At 44.7% G+C, this 20241-nt stretch overlaps 1 long non-coding RNA gene across 1 annotated transcript in view; it reads right to left on the reverse strand.

Annotated features, from left to right (window-relative positions):
* Positions 1-6528, reverse strand: part of LOC307069972 — a 264159-nt gene extending 257631 nt beyond the window's left edge. Inside the window, exon 1 of the long non-coding RNA XR_013811508.1 lies at positions 6475-6528. This is a non-coding gene — a long non-coding RNA (uncharacterized lncRNA). The remainder of the gene's footprint in view (positions 1-6474) is intronic.
* Between the last annotated feature and the right edge of the window lie 13713 nt (positions 6529-20241).

A 20241-nucleotide genomic window follows, 5' to 3' on the forward strand; every position in this document is an offset into this window, starting at 1 on the left:
ACAATGCTCCATAAACATTGTCATCACAATGCTCCATGCATTTCTCATGGTAATGCTCCCTCACCACTGATATCAAAATGTTCCATCACTAGTCATCACAATACTCCCTCACCCCTGTCATCAAAATGTTCCATGACCCCTATCATCACAATGCTACATGCCGTTATCATCACAAACCACCACTCCCTTGTTATCAAAATGCTCCATGACCTTTGTCATCACAAAGCTCCATGACCCTTGGCATCACAATGCTCCACGCCATTGTCATCACAATGCTTCATGAAGCCTCTCATCACATTGCTCCATGCCCTTGTCATCACAAAGATCTATGACGCTTGTCATCACAATGCTCGATTCCCTTCTCATCACAATGCTCCATGACGTGTCATTAAAATACTCCATGACCCATGTATCAGTGTTCCGTGTCCTTGTCATCACAATGCTCCGTGCCCACTCTCATCACAAGAATCCATGACAATTTTCAGACAAATGCTCCATGCCCTTGTCATCACAAAACTCCATGTCGCATGTCATCAGAATGCTCCATGGCCTTCTCATTCAAAATGCTCCATGCCCTTGTCATCACAATGCTCCAAGACACCTGTAATCACAATGCTCCATGTCCCTTTTCATCTCAATGCTCCATGAACCCTGTCATCACAATGCACCATGCCCATCATCATAATGCTTCATGCTATTGTCATCACAATGAAATCAAAATGCTCCACGACCACTGTCATCACAATGCTCCAAACCCTTGTGATCACAATGTTCCATAACACTTGTCATCACAACGCCCCATGACGCTCATCATCACAATGATCCATGGTCTTCTCATCACAATGCTCCATGATCTTTGTCATCACAATGCTCCATGCCCTGGTCATCACAAAGCTCCATGACGCATGTCATCAGAATGCTCCTTGGAGATCTCTCACGATGCTCCTTGCCCTTGTAATCACAATGCTCCAAGACCCCTGTAATCACAATGCCCCATGCCCCTTTTCATCAGAATGCTCCATGAGACTTCTCATCACAAGGCTCCATGGTCTTCTCATCAGCGTGCTCCAGGGCCTGGTCATCACAATGCTCCATGACCCCTTTCATCTGAATACTCCATGAATATTTTCAGCTCAATGCTCCATGATCTTCTCATCACAATGCTCCATGACCCCTGTCATCACAATGCTCCATGCTCCTTGATATCAAAATGATCCATGACCTCTGTCATCACAGTGCTCCAAACACTTGCGATCACATTGTTCCATAACACTTGTCGTCACAGCACTCGATGATGCCTGTCATCACAATACTCCATGCTCTTGTCATCACAATGCTCCATGACCTTTGTCATCACAATGCTCAATACACTTGTCATCAAAAAGTTCCCTGACACTTGTCGTCAGAATGCTTCTCGAACACTTTCATGAAATGGCTCTATGCCTTCTTCATCACAATGCTCCAGGCCCTTTTCATCACAATGCTCCATGCCATTGTCATCACAATACTCCACAAGCTTGTCATCAGAATGCTCCATGACCCTTGTCATCACAATGCTCCATGACACCTGTCATCACAATGCTCCATGCCCCTTGTCATTACAGTTCTCCATGACGCTCGTCATCACAATTATCCCTGGTCTTCTCATCAAAATGCTCCACCCTCTTGCCATCACAATGCTCCATGACACTTCAAATCACAATGTTACATGCTCCTGTAATCACATTCTCCATGCACTTGTCATCGCAATGCTCCATGACCCCTGTCATAGCAAGGTCCATGTGCTTTTCATCACAGTGCTTCACGAACTTGTCATCAAAATTCTCAAAAGCCCTTCTCATCACAATGCTCCATGACCATTGTCATCACAATGCTCCAAGCCCTTGTCATCACAATTCTCCATTACCTTTGTCATCACAATCCTCCATGACACTTGTCATCACAATGCTCCATGCCACTGTCATCACAATGCACCATGACATAGGTCATCACAATGCTCCCTGACACCGGACTTCACAATACTCCATGACTTTTCTTCACAGTACTCCATGCCCTTGTCATCACAATACACAATGCCCACTGGCATCACAATAATCCATGAAATTTTTCAGACCGTTGCTCCATGCCCCTGTCATCACAATGCTCCATGCAGTTGTCATCACTATGCTCCATGACCCCTGTCATCACAATGCTCCGTGACTCCAGTCATCACAGTGCTTCAAGACTTTGTCATCACAATGGTCCATGCCCTCATCATCACAAGTCTCTGTGACATTTGTCACCACAATGCTCCATGAACTTTTCATCACAATGCTCTGTGACCCTTGGCATCACAATGCTCCATGCCATTGTCATCAGAATGCTTCATGAAGCCTCTCATCACGTTGCTCCATGCCCTTGTCATCGCAAAGCTCCATGAACTTTGTCATCACAATGCTCAATACACTTGTCATAACAATGCTCCCTGGCACTTGACGTCAGAATGCTCCTTGATCCCTGTCATGAAAAGGTTCCATGCCTTTTTCATCACAATGCTCCATGCCTTTTTCATCACAATGCTCCATGCCATTGTCATCACAATACTCCACAAGCTTGTCATCAGAATGCTCCTTGACCCTTGTCATCACAATTCTCCATGCCCCGTGTCATTACAGTTCTCGATGACACTCCTCATCAAAATGCTCCATGGTCTTGCGATTACAATGCTCCACGGTCTTGCCATCAAAATGCTCCATGACCTGGACATCACAATGCTCCATGTCTTTTGTCATCACAATGCTCCATGTGCTTCTCAGCACAATGCTCCATGACCCATGACATCACAATGTGCCAAGCGCTTCTCAACACAATGCTCCACAACTTTGTCATCACAATGCTCCATAAACCTTGTTATCACAATGCACCATGCACTTCTCATCAAAATGCTCTCTCACCACTGATATCACAACGTTCTATCACTAGTCATCACAATACTCCCTCACCCCTGTCATCAAAATGTTCCATGACCCCTCTAATCACAATGCTCCATGCCCTTGTCATCACAAAGCTCCATGATCCATGTCATCAGAATGCTCCATGGCCTTCTCATCACAATGCTCAATACACTTGTCATCACAATGCTCCCTGACACTTGTCTTCAGTATGCTCCTTGAACCTTGTCATGACAAGGCTCCATGCCTTTTTCATCACAATGATCCATGCCCTTTTCATCACAATGCTCCCTGCCAATGTCATCACAATACTCCAGAAGCTTATCTTCAGAATGCTCCATGAACCTTGTCATCACAATGCTCCATGACCCTTGTCTTCACATTGTTCCATGAACCTTGTCATCACAATGCTCCATGACACCTTTCTTCAGAATGCTCCATGACCCTTGTCATTACAGTGCTCCATGATGCTTGTCATCACAGTTATTCATGGTCTTCTCATCACAGTGCTCCACGGTCTTCCCATCAAAATGCTCCATTCCCTGGTAATAACAATGCTCCATATCCCTTGTCATCACAATTCTCCATGTCCTTGTCATCACAATGCTCCATGACACTTCTCATCACAATGTTATATACTCTTCTCATCACAATTCTCCATGAAATTGTCTTCGCAATGCCCCATGACCCCTGTCATAGCAAGCTCCATGCCTTCGTCATCAAAATGCTTCAAAACCTTGTCATAAAAATTCTCAATGTCCGTTGTCATCACAATGCTCCATGCCCTTGTCATCACAATGTTCCATGACCCTTGTTATCACAATGCTCCAAGCTGTTGTCATCACAATGCTCCATTACCTTTGTCATCACAATCCTCCATTACACTTGGCATCACAATGCTCCATGCCAATGTCATCTCAATGGACCATGACATATGTCATCACAATGCTCCCTGTCACCTGTCATCAGAGTATTCCATGACCTTGTCATCACAATGCCCCATGCCCTTGTCATCACAATGCGCCATGCCCACTGTCATCACAATAATCCATGAAACTTGTCAGTCCAATGTTCCATGCCACTGTCATCACAATGCAATATGCACTTGTCATCACAAAGCTGCATGACGCATGTCATCAGAATGCTCCATTGCATTCTCATCACAATGGTCCATGCCCTTGTCATCACAATGCTCCTAGACCACTTTAATCACAATGCTACATGCCCCTTTTCATCTCAATGCTCTATGAACCCTGTCATCACAATGCTCCAAACCCTTGTGATCACAATGTTCCATAACACTTGTCATCACAATGCCCCATGACGCTCGTCATCACAATTATACATGGTTTTCTCATCATGATGTTCCATGACCTTTGTCATCACAATGCTCAATACACTTGTCATCACAATGCTCCCTGACACTTGTCGTCACTATGCTCCTTGAACCCTTTCATGACAAGGCTCCATGCATTTTCCGTCACAATGATCCATTCCCTTTTCATCACCATGCTCCAAGACCCCTGAAATCACAATGCTGCATGCCATTGTCATCACAAAGGTCCATGACGCATGTCATCAGAATGCTCCATGGCGTTCTCATCACAATGCTCCATGATACCTGTCATCACAATGCTCCATGACCATTGTTATCACAATGCTTAATACACTTGTCATCACAATGCTCCCTGACACTTGACGTCTGAAAGCTCCTTGATCACTGTCATGAAAAGGTTCCATGTCTTTTCATCACAATGCTCCATGCCATTGTCATCATAATACTCCACAAGCATGTCATCAGAACGCTCCATGACCCATGTCATCACAATGATCCATGACACCGATCATCACAATTCTCCATGCCCCGTGTCACTACAGTGCTCGATGACACTCGTCAACAAAATGCTCCATGGTCTTGCGATCACAATGCTCCACGGTCTTGCCATCACAATGCTCCATGCCCTGGACATCAAAATGCTCCCTGTCCCTTGTCATCACAATGCTCCATGACACTTCTCATCACCATGTTACATGCTCTTCTCATCACAATCCTCCATGACACATGACATCACCATGCTCCATGCCATTGTCATCAAAATGGACCATGACATATGTCATTACAATGCTCCCTGACACCTGTCTTCACAATACTCCATGACCTTGTCATCACAATGCTCCATGCCCTTGTCATCACAATTCTCCATGCCCTTGTCTGCACAATGCGCCATGCCCTCACTCATCACAATAATCCTTGAAAGTTGTCAGACCAGTTGTCCATGCACCTATCATCACAATGCTCCATGCCATTGTCATCACAATGCACCGTGAACCCTGTCATCACAATGCTCCATGACTCCAGTCATCACAATGCTTCATGACCTTTGTCATCACAATGGTCCATGCATTCGTCATCACACGTCTCTGTGACCTTTGTCACCACAATGCTCCATGAACTTTTCATCACAACGCTCCGTGACCATTGTCATCATAATGCTCTATGCCTTTGTCAGCACAATGCTCCATGACCCTTGTCATCACAATGCTCCATGCGCTTCTCAGCACAATGTTCCATGACCCATGTCATCACAATGAGACATGCGCTTGTCATCACAATGCTCCACAACTTTGTCATCACAATGCTCCTTAAAATTTGTCATCACAATGCTCCATGCACTTCTCATCAAAATGCTCTCTCACCACTGATATCACAATGTTCCATCACTAGTCATCACAATACTCCCTCAACCTTGTCATCACAATGTTCCTTGACCCCTGTCATCAAAATGTTCCATGCCCTTGTCATCACAATGCTCCTTAAACTTGTCATCACAATGCTCCATGCACTTCTCATCAAAATGCTCTCTCACCACTGATATCACAATTTTCCATCACTAGTCATCACAATACTCCCTCAGCCCTGTCCTCACAATGTTCCATGACGCCTGTCATCAAAATGTTCCATGCCCTTATCATCAAAATGCTCCGTGATGCATGTCATCAGAATGCTACATGCCCTTGCCATCACAATGCTCCATTACCACTGTCATCACAATGCTCCATGAGCACTGCCAGCACAGCGATCCATGACCCGTGACAACACAATGATCCGGGACTCTTGTCATCAAAATGCTCCATGACACTTGTCATCACAATGATCCATGTGCTTGTCATCGCAATGCTCCATGACCCCTGTAATCAGAATAGTCTGTGACGCTTGTCATCCCAGTGCTCCATGACTCTTGACATCACAATGTTCCATGCTATTGTCATCACAATGCTCCATGAACCCTCTAATCACATTGCTCCATGCACTTGTCATCACAAAGCTCCCAGACGCTTGTCATCACAATGCTCAATGCCCTTCTCATCACAATAATCCATGAATCTTTTCACACCAATGCTCCATGCCCTTGTCATCGAAAGGCTCCATTACCCGTGTCATAAAAATGCTCCATGACCCCTGCCATCACAATGATCCATGGCTTCGTCATCACAAGGCTCCATGACCCTTGTCATCACAATTCTCCAAGACCCCTGTACTCACAATGCTCCATGCCCTTGTCATCACGAAGCTCCATGACATGTCATCAGAATGCTCCATGGCCTTCTCATCACAATGCTCCATGCCCTTGTCATCACAGTGCTCCAAGACCCCTGTAATCACAATTCTCCATGTCACTTTTCGTCTCAATGCTCCATGAACACTGTCATCACAATTCACCATGCCCATCATCATAATGCTTCATGCTATTGTCATAACAATGAAATCAAAATGTTCCATCACCACGGTCATCACAATCCTCCAAACCCTTGTGATCACAATGTTCCATAACACTTGTCATCACAATTCCCCATGACGCTGGTCATCACAATTATCCATGGTCTTCTCATCACAATGCTCCATGACATTTGTCATCACAATGCTCAATACACTTGTCATCTCAATGCTCCCTGACGCTTGTCGTCAGTATCCTCCTTGAACCCTGTCATGACAAGGCTCCATGCATTTTTCATCACAATGATCCATGCGATTTTCATCACAATGATCCAAGACCACTGTAATCACAATGCTCCATGCCCTGGTCATCACAAAGCTACATGACCCATATCATCAGAATGCTCCATGGCCTTCTCATCACCATGTTCCATGCCCTTGTCATCACAATGCTCCCAGACACTTGTCTTCAGAATGCTCCTTGAACCCTCTCATGAAAAGGGTCCATGCCTTTTTCATCACAATGCTCCTTGCTTTTTTCATCACTATGCTCTATGCCATTGTCATCACAATACTCCACAAGCTTTTATTCAGAATGCTCCATGACACATGTCATCACAATGCTCCATGACCCCTGTCATCACAATCTGCAATGACACTTGGCATCACAAAAAATGCTCCATTACATTTGTCATCACAGTACTCCATGACACTTGCCATCACAATGCTCCACGCCATTGTCATCACAGTGCACCATGACATATGTCATCACAATGCTCCCTGACACATCTCTTCACAATACTATATGACCTTGTTATAACAATGATCCATTCCCTTGTCATCACATTGTGCCATGTCCACCCTCATAGCAATAATCCATGAAACTTGTCAGACCAATTCTCCTTGGCCCTGTCACCACAATGCGCCATGCCCTTGTAATCACAATGCTCCATGACCCCTCACATCATAATGCTCCGTGACTCCAGTCATCACAATGCTTTATGTACATTGTCATCACAATGGTCCATTCCCTCGTCATGACAATGCTCTGTAACACTTGTAATCACAATGCTCCATGCCTTTGTCAGCACAATGCTCAATACACTTGTCATCACAAAGCTCCATGATGCCTTTCATGACAATACTCCTTGCCCGTGTCATCACAATGATCCATGAACTTTATCATCTCAATGCTCAATACACTTGTCATCACAATGCTCCCTGACACTTGTCGTCAGAATGCTCCTTGAACCCTGTCATGAAAAGGATCCATGCCTTTTTCATCACAATGCTCCATGCCCTTTTCATCACAATGCTCCATGCATTGTCATCACAATACTCCACAAGCTTGTCATCAGAATGTTCCATGACCCTTGTCATCACAATGCTCCATGCCCCTTGTCATTACAGTGCTCCATGATGATCGTCATCACAATTATCCATGGTCTTCTCATCACAATGCTCCACCGTCTTGCCATCACAATGCTCCATGACACTTCTCATCACAATGTTACATGCTCTTGTCATCACAATTCTCCATGCAATTGTCATCGCAATGCTCCATGACACCTGACATAGCAAGCTGCATGTGCTTTTCATCACAGTGCTTCACGACCTTGTCATCAAAATTCTCAACGGCCCTTGTCATAACAATGCTACATGCCGTTGTCATCACAATGCTCCATGACCATTGTCATCACAATGCTCCAAGACCTTATCATCACAATGCTCCATTACTTTTGTCATCAAAATCCTCCATGACACTTGGCTTCACAATGCTCCATGCCATTGTCATCACAATGCACCATGACATATGTCATCACAATGCTCCCTGACACCTTTCTTCACAATACTCCATGACCCTGTCATAAAAATGTTCCATGCCCTTGTCATCACAATGCGCCATGCCCACTATCATCACAATAGTCCATGAAACTTGTCAGACCAATGCTGCATCCCCCTGTCATCACAATGCTCCATGCCATTGTCATCACAATGCTCGGTGACTCCAGTCATCACAATGCTTCATGACCTTTGTCATCACAATGGACCATGCCCTCGTCATCACAATGCTCGGTGATTCCAGTCATCACAATGCTTCATGACCTTTGTCATCACAATGGTCCATGCCCTCGTCATCACAGGACTCTGTGAACTTTGTCACCATAATGCTCCATGAAGTTTTCATCACAATGCTCTGTGACCCTGGTCAACACAGCGCTCCATGCCTTTGTCAGCAGAGTGCTCCATGACACTTTTCATCACAATGCTCCATGCGCTTGTCAGCACAATGCTCCATGACCCATGTCATCACAATGTGCCATGCACTCGTCATCACAATGTTCCACAACTTTGTCATCACAAAGCTCCATGCCCTTTTCTTCACAATGCTCCAAGACAACTGTAATCACAATGCTCCATGCCCCTTTTCATCTCAATGCTCCATGAACTCTGTCATCACAATGAACCATGCCCATCATCATAATGCTTCATGCTATTGTCATCACAATGAAATTAAAATGCTCCATAAGCTCTGTCATCACAATGCTCCAAACCCTTGTGATCACAATGTTCCATAACACTTGTCATCATAACTCCCCATGATGCTCGTCATCACAATTATCCATGGTCTTCTCATCACAATGCTCCATGACCTTTCTCATCACAATGCTCAATACACTTGTCATCACAATGCTCCCTGACACTTGTCGTCAGTATGCTCCTTGAACCCTCTCATTACAAGGCTCCATGCTTTTTCATCACTATCACCCATGCCCTATTCATCACAATGCTCCAAGACCCCTGTAATAACAATGCTCCATGCCCCTTTTCATCAGAATGCTCCATGAGACTTGTCATCACAAGGCTCCATGGCCTTCTCCTCACTATGCTCCAGGACCTTGTGATCACAATGCTCCATTCCATTGTCATCACAATGCGCCATTACACCTGCCATCATAATACTCAATGAATATTGTCAGCCCAATGCTCCATGAACTTCTGTTCACAATGCTCCATGACCCCTGTCATCACAATGCTCCATGACCACAGACATCACAACGCTCCATGACACCAGACAACACAATGACCCGGGACCCTTGTCATCAAAATGCTCCATGACACTTGTCATCACAATGATCCATGCCCTTGCCATCCCAATGCTCATGATCCCTGTAATTACAATGTTCCATGATGCTTGTCATCACAGTGCTCCATGACACTTGTCATCAAAATGCTACATGCATTTGTCAGCAAAATGCTACATGACCTTGTCATCACATGCTCCATGCGTTTGTCATCACAATACTCCATTCCCATTGGCATCAAAATCCTCCATGAACCTTGGGTTCACATTGCTTCATGCACTTGTCATCACAATGCTCCATGCTCCTTGAAATGAAAATGATACATGACTTCTGTCATCACAATGCTCCAAATCCTTGTGATCACAATGTTCCATAACACTTGTCATCACAATGCTCCATGATGCCTGTCATCACAATGCTCCATGACCTTTGTCATCACAATGCTCAATACACTTGTCATCACACTGCTCCCTGACACTTGTTGTCAGATTGCTCCTTGAAAACTGTCATGAAAAGGCTCCATGCCTTTTCCATCACAATGCTCCATGCCCTTTTCATCACAATGCTCAATGCCATTGTCATCACATTACTCCACAAGCTTGTCATCAGAATGCTCCATGACCCTTGTCATCACAATGATCCATGTCACCAGTCATCACAATGTTCCATGCCCCTTGTCATTACAGTGCTCCATGACGCTCGTCATCACAATTATCCATGGTCTTCTCATCACACTGCTCCACGGTCTTGCCATCAATATGCTTCATGCCCTGGTCATCACAATTCTACATATCCTTGTCATCACAATCCTCCATGACTCTTCTAATCAAAATGTTACATGCTCTTGTCAATACAATTTTCCATGCAATTGTCATCGAAATGCTCCCTGACCCCTTCATAGCAAGCTCCATGTGCTTGTCATCACAATGCTTCACGACCTTCTCATCAAAATTCTCAATGGCCCTTGTCAACTCAGTGCTCCATGATCTTGTCATCACAATGCTCCATGACCCTTGTCATCACGATGCTCCATTTCCTTTGTCATCAAAATCCTCCATGAAAATTGGCATCACAATGACCCATGCCATTTTCATCACAATGGCCCATGACATACGTCATCAAAATGCTCCCTGACACCTGTCTTCAAAATAATGTATGACCTTGTCATCACAAAGCTCCATGCCCTTGTCATCACAATGTGCCATGCCCACTGTCATCACAATAATCCATAAAACTTGTCATAGCAATGCTCTATGCCCCTGTCATCACAATGCTCCATTCCCTTGTCATCACAATGCTCCATGACCCCTGTCATCACAATGCTCCGTGACTCCAGTCATCACAAATCTTCATGACCTTTGTCATCACAATGGTCCATGCCCTCATCATCACAAGTCTCTGTAACATTTGTCACCACAATGCTCCATGAGCTTTTCATCACAATGCTCCGTGACCCTTGTCATCACAATGTTCCATGCCTTTCTCAGCACAATGCACCATGACCCATGTCATCACAATGCTCCTTGCGCTAGTCAGCACAATGCTCCATAACACATGTCATAATAATGCTGGATGTTCTAGTCAGCACAATGCTCCATGACATATGTCAACACAATGCGCCATGCGCTTGTCATCACAATGCTCCACAACCTTGTCAGCACAATGCTCCATGACATATGTCATCACAATGCGCCATGCGCTTGTCATCACAATGCTCCACAACCTTGTCATCACAACGCTCCATAAACCTTGTAATCACAATGCTCCATACACTTCTCATCAAAATGCTCTCTCACCAATGATATCACAATGTTCCATCACTAGTCATTAAAATACTCCCTCACCCGTGTCATCACAATGATCCATGACCCGTGTCATCACAATGCTATATGCCCTTATCATCACAATGTTCCATTACCCCTAACATCACAATGTTCCATAACCCCTGTCATCAAAATGCTCCATGACCCTTTTCATCACAATGCTCCATGACCCCTGACATCACAATGTTCCATAACCCATGTCATCAAAATATTCCTTGACGCTTTACATCAAATTGCTCCATGACCCTGTCATCACATTGCTCCGTGCCCTTGTCATCACAATGCTCCATGACCCCTGACATCACAATGTTCCATAACCCCTGTCACAAAATGCTCCATGACCCATTTCATCAAAATGCTTCATGACCCCTGACATCACAATGTTCCATAACGCCTGTCATCAAAATATTCCTTGACGCTTTACATCAAATTGCTCCATGACCCTGTCATCACAATGCTCCCTGCCTTTCCCATCACAATGCACCAGGCCCTAGTCATTAAAATGCCCCTTGACATTTTTCATCACAAAGCTCCATGACCCCTGGCATCACAATGCTCCATGCCATTGTCATCACAATGCTCAATGAAATCTCTCATCACATTGCTCCATGCCCTTGTCATCACAATGCTCAATTACACCTGTCATAACAATGCTCCATGACCACTGCCATCACAATGTTCCACGGCCTTGTCATCACAAGGCTCCATGACCCTTGTCATCACAATGCTCCAAGACCTCTGTAATCACAATTCTCCATGCCCCTTTTCATCTCAATTCTCCATCAACCCTGTCATCACAATTCACCATGCCCATCATCATAATGATTCATGCTATTGTCATCACTATGAAATAAAAATGCTCCATGACCTCTGTCATCACAAAGCTGCAAACCCTTGTGATCACAAATTTCCATGACTCATGTCATCACAATGCCCCATGACGCTGGTCATCACAATTATCCATAGTCTTCTCATCACAATGCTCCATGATCTTTGTCAACACAATGCTCAATACACTTGTCATCACAATGCTCCCTGACACTTTTCATCACTATGCTCCTAGAACACTTTCATGACAAGGCTCCCTGCATTTTTCATCACAATGATGCATTCCCTTTTCTTCACAATGCTCCAAGACCCCTGTTATCACAAAACTCCGTGACTCCAGTCATCTCAATGCTTCATGACATTTGTCATCACAATGGTCCATGACCTTGTCACACAAAGCTCTGTGACCTTTGTAAACACAATGCTCCATGAACTTTTTATCACAATGCTCTGTGACCCTTGTCATCACAAAGCTCCATGCCTTTGTCAACACAATGTTCCATGACCCTTGTCATCACAATGATCGATGCGCATGTCAGCACAATGCTCCATAACCAATGTCATCACAATTCGCCATACACTTGTCATCACAATGCTCAACATCCTTGTCATCAAAATGCTCCATAAACCTTGTCATCACAATGCTCCATGCACTTAACAAAATGCTCTCTCACCACTGATATCTCAATGTTCCACCACTAGTCATCTCAATACTCCTTCAACCCTGTCATCACAATGTTCCATTACCCCTGTCATCACAATGCTACATGCCATTATCATCACAATGCTCCATGACACCTGACATCACAAAGTTCCATAACCCCTGTAATCAAAATGCTCCATGACCCTTTTTATCACAAAGCTCCATGATCCCTGACATCACAATGTTCTATAACCCCTGTCATCAAAATGTTCCATGACACTTTTCATCAAATTGCTCCATGACCCTGTTATCACAATGCTCCCTGCCCTTCTCATCACAATGCACCAGGCACTTGTCATCAAAATGCTGCATGACATTTGTCATCACAAAGCTCCATGACCCTTGGCATCACAATGCTCCATTCCATTATCATCACAATGCTCCATGGACCCTCTCATCACATTGCTCCATGCACTTGTCGTACCAAATCTCCATGACGCTTGTCATCACAATGCTCGATACCCTTCTCATCACAATGCTCCATGCTATTGTCATTACAATCCTGCATGATCTATGTATCACAGTGTTCCGTGTGCTTGTCATCACACTGCTCCATGCCCACTCTCTTCACAATAATCCATGAAACTTTTCAGACGATTGCCCCATGTCCTTGACATCACAATGCTCCATTACCCCTGTCATAACAATGCTCCATGACCCCTGCCATCACAAGATTCCACGGTCTTGTCATCACAAGCCTCCATGATCCTTGTCATCACAATGCTCCAAGACCCCTGTAATCACAAATCTCGATGCCCTTGTCATCACAAAGCTCCATGACGCATGTCATCAGAAGGCTCCATGGCCTTCTCCTCACAGTGCTCCATGCCCTTGTCATCACAATGCTCCAACACCCCTGGAATCACAATGCTCCATGCCCCTTTTCATCTCAATGCTCCATCAACCCTGTCATCACAATGCACCGTGCCCATCACCATAATATTTCATGCTTTTGTCATCACAATGAAATCAAAATGCTCAATGTCGTCTGTCATTACAATGCACCAAATCCTTGGGATCATAATGTTCCATAACACTTGTCATCACAATGCCCCATGACGCTGGTCATCACAATTATAAACGGTCTTCTCTCACAATGCTCCAAGCCCTTGTCATCAGAATGCTCCATTACATTTGTCATCACAATCGTCCATGACACTTGGCTTCACAATGCTCCATGCCATTGTCATCACAATGCACCATGACATATGTCATCACAATGCTCCCTGACACCTGTCTCCACCATACTCCATGACCTGGTCATATCAATGCTCCATGCCACTGTCGTCACAGTGCGCCATGCCCACTATCATCACAATAATCAATGAAAGTTGTCAGACCAATGCTCCATTCTCCTGTCATCACAATGCTCCATGCCCCTGTCATCACAATGGTCTGTGACTCCAGTTATCACAATGCTTCATGACCTTTGTCCTCACAGTGGTCCATAACCTCGTCATCACAGGGCTCTGTGAACTTTGTCACCATAATTCTCCATGAACTTTTCATCACAATGCTCTGTGACCCTTGTCATCACAATGCTCCGTGCCTTTGTCAGCAGAGTGCTCCATGACCCTTGTCATCACAATGCTCCATGGGCTTGTCAGAACAATGCTCCATGACCCATGTCATCACAATGTGCCATGCACTTGTCATCACAATGTTCCACAACTTTGTCATCACAATACTCTATAAACCTTGTCATCACAATCCTCCATGCACTTCTCATCAAAATGCTCTTTCACCGCTGATATCAAAATGTTCCATCACTAGTCATTACAATACTCCCTCACGCCTGTCATGACAATGTTCCACGTCCTTGTCATCACAAGGCTCCATGACCCTTGTCATCACAATGATCCAAGAACCCTGTAATCACAATGCTGCATTCTCTTGTCATCACATAGCTCCATGACGCTTGTCATCAGACAGCTCCATGGCCTTAGCATCACAATGTTCCATGCCCTTTTCATCACAATGCTCCAAGACACCTGTAATCACAACGCTCCATGCCCCTTTTCATCTCAATGGGCCATGAACTCTGTCATCACAATGAACCATGCCCATCATCATAATGCTTCATGCTATTGTCATAACAGTGAAATCAAATGCTCCATAAACACTGTCATCACAATGCTCCAAACCTTTGTGTTCACAATGTTCCATAACACTTGTCACCACAACTCCCCATGACACTCGTCATCACAATTATCCATGGTCTTCTCATCACAATGCTCCATGACCTTTGTCATCACAATGTTCAATACACTTGTCATCACAATGCTCCCTGACACTTGTCGTCAGTATGCTCCTTGAACCCTCTCATGAAAAGGCTCCATGCTTTTTCATCACAATCTTCCATGCCCTATTCATCACAATGCTCCAAGGCCCATGTAATCACAATGCTCCATGCCCCTTTTCATCAGAATGCTCCATGATACTTGTCATCACAAGGCTACATGGCCTTCTCCTCACAATGCTCCAGGACCTTGTCATCACAATGCTCCTTTCCATTGTCACCACAATGCTCCATGACCCCTGCCATCATAATACTCAATGAATATTTTCAGCCCAATGCTCCATGAAATTCTGATCACAATGCTCCATGACCCCTGTCATCACAATGTTCCATGACCACAGTCATCACAACGCTCCATGACACCAGACAACACAATTATCCGGGACCCTTGTAATCAAAATGCTCCATGACACTTGTCATCAGAATGATCCATGCCCTTGCCAACCCAATGCTTCACGACCCCTGTAGTCACAATGCTCCATGACGCATGTCATCACAGTGCTCCATGACATTTGTCATCAAAATGCTCCATGCATTTGTCAGCCAAATTCTACATTACCTTGTCATCACAATGCTCCATGCCTTTGTCAGCACAATGCTCCATGACAAGTTTCATCACAATGCTCCATGCCCCTGTCAGCATAGTGCTCCGTGACCCTTGTCATCACAATGCTCCAAGCCCTTGTCATCACAATGCTCCATTACGTTTGTCATCACAAACCTCCATGACACTTGGCATCACAATACTCCATGGCATTGTCATCACAATGGGCCAGGACTTATGTCTTCACAATGCACCCAGACACCTGTCTTCACAATACTGCATTACCTTGCCATCACCATGCTCCATGTCCTTGTCATCACAATGCACCATTCCCACTGTCATTGCAGTAATCAATGAAACTTGTAAGACCAATGTTCCATGCCCCTGTCTTCACAATGCTCCATGCACTTGTCTTCACAATGCTCCATGACCCGTCATCACAATGCTCCATGACCCCTTTCATCACAATGCTCCATGCTTCTTGAAATCAAAATGATCCATGACCTCTGTCATCACAATGCTCCAAACCCTTGTGATCACATTGTTCCACAACACTTGTCATCACAACGCTCCATGATGCCTGTCATCACAATAATCCATGCCCGTGTCATCACAATGCTCCATGAGCTTTGTCATCACAATGTTCAATACACTTGTCATCACAATGCTCCCTGACACTTGCCGTCAGAATGCTCCTTGAATCCTGTCATGAAAAGGCACCATGCCTTTTTCAACACAATGCTCCATGCCCTGTTCATCACAATGATCCATGCCATTGTCATCACAATACTCCACAAGCTTGTCATCATTATGTTGCATGACCCTTGTCATCACAATGCTCCATGACTGCTGTCATCACAATGCTCTGTGACTCCAGTCACCCCAATGCTTCATGACCTTTGTCATCACAATGGTCCATGCCCTCGTCATCACAAGGCTCTGTGACATTTGTCACCACAATGCTCCATGAACTATTCATCATAATGGTCTGTGACCGTTGTCATCACAATGTTCCATGCCTTTCTCAGCACAATGCTCCATGACACTTGTCATCACAATGCTCCATGCCCTTGTCAGCACAGTGCTCCATGACCCTTGTCATCACAATGCTCCATGCGCTTGTCATCAAAATGATCCATTACCTTTGTCATCACAATCCTCCATGACACTTGGCATCACAATGCTCCATGGCATTGTCATCACAGTGGGCCATGACATATGTCTTCACAATGCTCCCAGACACCTGTCTTCACAATAATGCATGAGCTTGTCTTCACAATGCTCCATGCCCTTTTCATCACAATGTGCCATTCCCACTGTCATCGCAATAATCCATGAAACTTGTAAGACCAATGTTCCATGCCCCTGTCATCACATTGCTGCATGTCCTTGTCATCACAATGCTTCATGACACGTCATCACAATGCTCCGTGACTCCTGTCATCACAATGCTTCATGACCTTTCTCATCACAATCCTTCATGCCCTCATCATCACAAGTCTCTGTGACCTTTGTCACCACAATGCTCCATGAACTTTTAATCACAATGCTCTGTGACCATTGTCATCACAGTGCACTATGCGTTTCTCAGCACAATGCTCCGTGACCCTTGTCATCACAATGCTCCATGCGCTTGCCATCAAAATGCTCCATGATCTTTGTCATCACCAAGCTCCATGACCCTTGGCATCAAAATGCTCCATGCGCTTGTCATCAAAATGCTCCATGATCTTTGTCATCACCAAGCTCCATGATCCTTGGCATCAGAATGATCCATGCCATTGTCATCACAATGCTTCCTGAAGCCTCTCATCACAAGGCTTCCATATCCTTATCATCACAAATCTCCACGATGATTGTCATCAAAATGCACGCTTCCCTTCTCATCACAATGTTCCATGCCCTTGTCAATACAATTCTCCATGACCCATGTATCACAGTGTTCCTTTCCCTTGTCATCATAATGCTCCATGCCCACTCTCATCACAATAATCCATGAAAAGTTTCAGACCAATGCTCCATAAACTTGTAATCACAATGCTCCATTACCACTGTCATAACAATGCTCCATAACCCCTGCCATCAAAATGTTCCACGGCCTTGTCATCACAATGCTCCATAACCCTAGTCATTACAATGATCCAACACCCCTGTAATCACAATGCTCCATGCCTTTGTCATCACACAGCTCAATGACGCATGTCATCAGAATGCTCCATGGCTTTCTCATCACAATGCTCCATACCCTTGCCATCACAATATTCCAATACCACTGGCATAACAATGCTCAATAACCACTGTCATAAGGATGTTCCACGGCCTTGTCATCACAATGCTCCATGAACCCTGTCATCACAATGCTCCGTGACTCCAGTCATCACAGTGCTTCATGAACTTTGTCATAACAATGGTCCATGCCCTCATCATCACAATTCTCTGTGACCTTTGTCACCACAATGCTCCATGAACTTTTCATCACAATGCTCTCTGACCATTGTCATCACAATGCTCTATGCCTTTCTCAGCACAATGCTCCATGACCCTTGTGCTCACAATGCTCCATGTGCTTCTCAGCACATTGCTCCATCACCCATGTTATCAAAATGTGCCATGCACGTGTCATCACTGTGCTCCACAACATTGTCATCACAATGCTCCATAAACCTTGTCATCAATATGCTCCAGGCACTTCTCAAAAAAATGCTCTCTCACAACTGATATCACTATGTTCCATCACAAATCATCACGATACTCCCTCACCCCTGTCATCACAATGTTCCATGACCCCTGTCATCACATTGCTACATGCACTTATCATCACAATGTTCGATGACCCATGACATCACAATGTTCCCTAACCCCTGTCATCAAAATGCTCCCTGACCCTTTTCATCAAAATGCTCCATGACCCCTGACATCACAATGTTCCATAACCCCTGTCATCAAAATCTTCCATGACCCTTTTCATCAAATTGCTCCTTGACCCTGTCATCACAATACTCCCTTCCCTTCACAACACAATGTACCACGAACTTGTCATCAAAATGCTCCATGACATTTGTCGTCACACATCTCCATGACAATTGGCATCACAATGCTCCATGTCATTGTCATCACAATGCTCCATGAACCATCTCATCACATTGTTCCATGCCCTTGTCATCACAAAGCTCCATGACGCTTGCCATCACAATGCTCGATGCCCTTCTCATCACAATGCTCCATGTCCTTGTCATTATAATCCCCCATGACCCATGTATCACAGTGTTTTGTGCCCTTGTCATCAGAATGCTCCATTCCCACTCTCATCAAAATAATAAATGAAACTTTTCAGACCAATGCTCCATGCCCTAGTCATCACAGTGCTCCATTACACCTGTCATAACAATGCTCCATGACCCCTGCTATCACAATGATCCACGGTCTTTTAATCACAAGGCTCCATGACTCTTGTCATCACAATGCTCCAAGACCCCTGTAATCACAATGCTCCATGCAATTGTCATCACAAAGCTCCTTGACGCATGTCATCAGAATACTCCATGGCCTTCTCATCACAATGCTCCATGTCCTTGTCATCACAATGCTCCAAGACCCCTGTATTCACAATGCTCCATACACTTGTCATCAAAAAGCTCCATGACGCATGTCATCAGAATGCTCCTTGGCCTTCTCATCTCAATGCTCCATGCCCTTGTCATCACAATGCTTCACGACCTTCTCATCAAGATTCTAAATGGCCCTTGTGATAATAATGTTCCAAGCCCTAATCATCACAATGCCCCATTATCTTTGTCATCACATTCCTCCATGACACTTGGCATCAAAATGCCCCACACCATTGTCATCGCAATGGAACATGACACATGTCATCACAATGCTCCCTGACACCTGTCTTCACAATGTTCAACGCTGTTGTCATCACAAGGCTCCATGACCCTTGTCATAACAATGCTCCAAGACCCCTGTAATCACAATGATCCATGCCCCTTTTCATCAGAATGCTCCATGAGACTTGTCATCACAATTCTCCATGGTCTTCTCATCACAATGCTCCATGACATTGTCATCCCAATTCTCCATTCCCTTGTCATCACAATGCTCCATGAGCCTTGCCATCACAATACTCAAGGAATATTTTCAGCTCAGTGCTCCATGAAATTCTGATCACAATGTTCCATGACCCCTGTCATCACAATGCTCCATGACCACTGTCATCACAACGCTCCATGACACCAGACAACGCAATGATGTAGGAATCTTGTCATCAAAATGCTCCATGACCCTTGTCATCACAATGATCCAAGCCCTTG

This window comes from Hyperoodon ampullatus (assembly GCF_949752795.1).
Source record: "Hyperoodon ampullatus genome assembly, contig: SUPER_X_unloc_1, whole genome shotgun sequence".
In the NCBI taxonomy this organism is placed as follows: Eukaryota; Metazoa; Chordata; class Mammalia; order Artiodactyla; family Ziphiidae; genus Hyperoodon; species Hyperoodon ampullatus.